This window comes from Arachis hypogaea, chromosome 14 (assembly GCF_003086295.3).
Source record: "Arachis hypogaea cultivar Tifrunner chromosome 14, arahy.Tifrunner.gnm2.J5K5, whole genome shotgun sequence".
NCBI lineage: Eukaryota > Viridiplantae > Streptophyta > Magnoliopsida > Fabales > Fabaceae > Arachis > Arachis hypogaea.
The window spans coordinates 57,472,245-57,477,967 of record NC_092049.1 but is presented as its reverse complement, the minus strand read 5'-3'; the positions used below and the strand labels follow the sequence as shown (position 1 = coordinate 57,477,967).

The 5,723-nt window shown below is 35.0% G+C and overlaps 1 non-coding gene across 1 annotated transcript; it reads left to right on the top strand.

The window, feature by feature from the left end:
- Positions 1–272: 272 nt before the first annotated feature.
- On the top strand, positions 273–380 carry LOC112745969 (small nucleolar RNA R71). Its single transcript, XR_003173872.1, has one exon. It is a non-coding gene; the product is annotated as a small nucleolar RNA R71 (small nucleolar RNA).
- Positions 381–5,723: the final 5,343 nt, after the last annotated feature.

The window sequence follows — 5,723 nt, the reverse complement described above, 5'->3', positions numbered from 1 at the left end:
ATATTGACTTGCTGAGTCAATATTTTGTTCTGAGCCAATATGGCATTCAGAGTATCAATTTCAAGAACTCCCTTCTTCATAGGCGTCCTATTACTCACAGGATTCCTCTCAGAAGTGTACATGAACTGGTTATTAGCAACCATGTCAATGAGTTCTTGAGCTTCTGCAGGCGTTTTCTTTAGGTGAATGGATCCACCTGCAGAAGTATCCAATGACATCTTTGATAGCTCAGATAAACCATCATAGAATATATCTAGGATAGTCCATTCTGAAAGCATGTCAGAAGGACACTTTTTGGTCAGTTGCTTGTATCTTTCCCAAGCTTCATAGAGGGATTCACCTTCTTTCTGTCTGAAGGTTTGAACATCCACTCTAAGCTTGCTCAGCTTTTGAGGAGGAAAGAACTTGGCTAAGAAAGCCGTGACCAGCTTATCCCAAGAGTTCAGGCTGTCTTTGGGTTGAGAGTCCAACCATACTCTAGCTCTGTCTCTTACAGCAAAAGGGAAAAGCATGAGCCTGTAGACTTCAGGATCTACTCCATTAGTCTTAACAGTATCACAGATCTGCAAGAATTCAGTTAAGAACTGAAAAGGATCTTCAGATGGAAGTCCATGAAACTTGCAGTTCTGCTGCATCAGAGAAACTAGCTGAGGTTTCAGCTCAAAATTGTTTGCTCCAATAGCAGGAATAGAGATGCTTCTTCCATGTAAATTGGAATTTGGTGCAGTAAAGTCACCAAGCATCCTCCTTGCATTATTATTATTTTCGGCTGCCATCTCCTCTTCCTATTCGAAAATTTCTAAAAGGTTATCTCTGGATTGTTGTAATTTAGCTTCTCTTAGTTTCCTCTTCAGAGTCCTTTCAGGTTCTAGATCTGCTTCAACAAGAATATTCTTGTCCTTGCTCCTGTTCATATGACAAAGAAGAGGGCACAGAAATAATAATAATAATAATAATAATAATAATAATAATAATAATAGGGATCCTTTATACCACAGTATAGAGGTCCTTGTGTGAGTAGAAGAAAAGAAGAAGAAAATCTGAACTCAGAGAGAGAGAGGGAGTTCGGATTTTTGGTGAGTGATGTGAGGAGGAGATGTTAGTGGATGAATAAATAAATAGAATAAGATGAGAGAGGGAAAATTTCGAAAATAATTTTTTTTTTTTGAAAAAGAGTTAGTGATTTCTGAAAATACTTTTTGAAAAAGGTTAGTAGTTTTTCGAAAATAGAAATCAAAAATTAAAGTAGTTAGTTAATTGAAAAGAAATTTTGAAAAAGAGGGAAGATATTTTCGAAAATTAGAGAGAGAGAGAGGGTTAGTTAGGTAATTTTGAAAAAGATAGGAAACAAACAAAGAGTTAGTTAGTTAGTTGAAACAAATTTGAAAATCAATTTTGAAAAGATAAGAAGATAGGAAGTTAGAAAAGATATTTTAAAATCAAATTTTTGAAAAATATATGATTTTGAAAAAGATAAGATAAAAAGATATTTTTGAAAAGATATGATTGAAATTAATTTTGAAAAAGCTTTGATTTTTAAAATCATAATTAATGACTTGATTCACAAGAAATCACAAGATATGATTCTAGAACTTTAAGTTTGAATCTTTCTTAATAAGTAAGTAACAAACTTGAAATTTTTGAATCAAAACATTAATTGATGATGTTATTTTCGAAAATTATGTAAAATTAAGAAAAAGATTTTTGAAAAATATTTTTGGGATTTTCGAAAATAGCTAAGAAAAAAAATGAAAAAGATTTGATTTTTGAAAAAGATTTTGCAAAAGATAAGATTTTTAAATTGAAAATTTGATTTGACTCATAAAAACAACTAGATTCTAAAAATTTTTGAAAAAGTCAAATCTAATTTTCGAAATTTTAAAAGAGAAAAAAAGGGAAGATATTTTTTTTTTATTTTTAAATTTTTAATAATGAGAGAGAAAAACATGAAAATGATGCAATGCATGAAAATTTTGGATCAAAACAATGAATGCATGCAAGAATGCTATGAATGTCAAGATGAACACCAAGAACACTTTGAATGTCAAGATGAACACCAAGAACATATTTTTGAAAAATTTTTAATGCAAGGAAAACATGCAAGACACCAAACTTAGAAATCTTTGATGCTTAGATTCTATGGATGCAAGAATGCATATGAAAAACACCATACAACACAAAACAAGAAAACATCAAGATCAACCAAGAAGATTTACCAAGAACAACTTGAAGATCATGAAGAACACCATGAATGCATGAATTTTCGAAAAATGCAAAATGAATATGCAATTGACACCAAACTTATAACATGACACATGACTCAAACAAGAAACATGAAAAATATTTTTGATTCTTATGATTTTATGATTTTTTTTGTATTTTCTTTTAATTTTTTCGAAAATCATTTTGAAAAAGAAAAATAAGGATTCCAAAATTTTTAATATGAATTCCAGGAATCTTATGCTCTTTAGTCTAAAGCTCCAATCAAAGGGTCAGGCATGGCTTAATAGCCAGCCAAGCTTTAGAATGTAACTCAGACATGACACGCCTGACATGCCCTACCCAGAAGAATTAGGCATGGCTTTGCAGCCAGCTAGGCTTCAACATGCTTCATGAAACACTAGAATTCATTCTTAAAAATTCTGAAGAAAAATATATTTTTGAAAACATTTTTTTTTTCGAAAACAAAGGAGAAATTTTTGAAAGATTTTTGAAAAATTTTTGAAAAGAAAACAAAAAGAAAATTACCTAATCTGAGCAACAAGATGAACCGTCAGTTGTCCAAACTCGAACAATCCCCGGCAACGGCGCCAAAAACTTGGTGCACGAAATTGTGATCTCAGGCAACGGTGCCAGAAACTCTATACGCACGTCTTAATAAAATTGTTTTTCATTCACAACTTCGATACAACTAACCAGCAAGTGCACTGGGTCGTCCAAGTAATAAACCTTATGTGAGTAAGGGTCGATCCCACGGAGATTGTTGGCTTGAAGCAAGCTATGGTCACCTTGTAAATCTCAGTCAGGCAGATATCAAATAGTTATGGAGTTTTCAAATATTAATAATAATTAGAAAATAAGGATAGAAACACTTATGTAATTCATTTGTGAGAATTTCAGATAAGCGTATAGAGATGCTTTCGTTCCCTTGAACCTCTACTTTCCTGCTGTCTTCATCCAATCAGTCTCACTCCTTTCCATGGCTGGCTTTATGTAAGGACATCACCGTTGTCAATGGTTACTTTTATTCCTCTCTGGAAAATGGTCCGATGCACTGTCACTGCATGGCTAATCGTCTGGAGGCATCACCCTTACCAATGGCTGCATCCCATCCTCTTGTGAAAATGGTCCAAATGCTCTGTCACAGCACGGCTAATCATCTGAGGTTCTCGATCATACTGGAATAGGATTCACCCTCCTTTTGCGTCTGTCACTACGCCCAGCACTCGCGAGTTTGAAGTTCATCACAGTCATTCAATCCCAGAGTCTTACTCGGAATACCACAGACAAGGTTTAGACTTTCCGGACTCTCATGAATGCTACCATCAATCTAGCTTACACCACGAAGATTCTGATTAAGAGATTGATGAGCGGATAATTTATACGCTTTTTGGCATTGTTTTTACTTAGTTTTTAGTATGCTTTAGTTGGTTTTTAGTATATTTTTATTAGTTTTTAATTAAAAATCACATTTCTGGACTTTACTATGAGTTTGTGTGTTTTTCTGTGATTTCAGGTATTTTCTGGCTGAAATTGAGGGAGCTAAGCAAAAATCTAATTCAGGCTGAAAAAGGACTGCTGATGCTGTTGGATTCTGACCTCTTTGCACTCAAAGTGGATTTTCTGGAGCTAAAGAACTCCGAATGGCGCGCTCTCAATTGCGTTGGAAAGTAGACATCCAGGGCTTTCCAGCAATATATAATATTCCATACTTTGCTCAAGAATAGACGACGTAAACTGGCGTTCAACGCCAGTTCCATGTTGTAGTCTGGCGTCCAGCGCCAGAAACAAGTTACAAGTTGGAGTTCAACGCCAGAAACAGGTTACAACCTGGCGTTGAACGCCCAAAACAGCCCAGGCACGTGAGAAGCTTAAGTCTCAGCCCCAGCACACACCAAGTGGGCCCCAGAAGTGGATTTCTGCGCTATCTATCATAGTTTACTCATTTTCTGTAAACCTAGGTTACTATTCTAGTATTTAAACAACTTTTAGAGATTTATTTTGTACCTCATGACATTTTTAGATCTGAACTTTGTACTCTTTGATGGCATGAGTCTCTAAACTCCATTGTTGGGGGTGAGGAGCTCTGCAGCGTCTTGATGTATTAATGCAATTATCTCTGTTTTCCATTCAAACACGCTTGTTCCTATCTAAGATGTTCATTCGCGCTTCACTATGAAGAAGGTGATGATCCGTGACACTCATCACCTTCCTCAATCCATGAACGTGTTCTTGACAACCACCTCCGTTCTACATCAGATTGAATGAGTATCTCTTAGATTTCTTAATCAGAATCTTCGTGGTATATGCTAGAATTGATGGCGGAATTCATGAGAATCCGGAAAGTCTAAACCTTGTCTGTGGTATTCCGAGTAGGATTCAAAGATTGAATGGCTGTGACGAGCTTCAAACTCGCAATTGTTGGGCATAGTGACAGACGCAAAAGAATCAAGGGATTCTATTCCGACATGATCGAGAACCAACAGATGATTAGCCGTGCTGTGACAGAGCATTTGGACCATTTTCACTGAGAGGACGGGAAGTAGCCATTGACAACGGTGACACCTTACATACAGCTTGCCATGGAAGGAGCCTTGCGTGTGTGAAGAGGATTACAAGAGAAAAACTGAAATAAAGAAGACAAAGCATCTCCAAAACCCCAACATATTCTCCATTATTGAGTAACAAGTATTTGTTTTATGCCCTTTGACTTTTTACAATTAAAACTAAGAATTATTATTGATATTATATCCTGACTAAGAGTTACAAGATAACCATAGCTTGGTTCAAACCAACAATCTCCGTGGGATTCGACCCTTACTCAGGTAAGGTATTACTTGGACGACCCAGTGCACTTGCTGGTTAGTGGTACGAGTTGTGAAACGTGTGATTCACAATTCGTGCACCAAGTTTTTGGCGCCGTTGCTGGGGATTGTTCGTGTTTGGACAATTGACGGTTTATTTTGTTGCTTAGATTAGGAAAAACTTTTCTTTTTGGTTTAGAGTCTCTTATTATTGTTTCTGGTTAAAATTTTAGAATCCTTATTTTCTCTTTCAAAAAAATTTTTCGAAAATTATTTTTTTTTATTTATTGACTTTTTCTTGTTTGATCTCTGGTTTTTCTTGTTTTTCTTGTGCCTTTTTAAAACATTAGTTTTCAAAAAAAAATATTTTTTTTATTCTTAGTTATTTAAAAATACTTCTTCAAAACAAGTGTTATATTTACTGCCCAATTGGCAAGAGCGTTGGTCTAAGTTCGTGGCAATTTGGTATACTCTTTTCAAAATCTTCTTTTTCAAAAATAATTTCTCTATTAAATTTTGTGCCAAACTTTAAGTTTGATGTTTTCTTGTTGATTTCCCTTTGGTTTTCGAAAATTTTAAGTTTGGTGTTCTATCCCCATGTTCTTGTTGTTCTTGTGAGTCTTCAAGGCGTTCTTGAGTTTTCCTTGTGTCTTGATCTTAAAATTTTTAAGTTTGGTGTTCCTTTGTATTTTCCCTCCA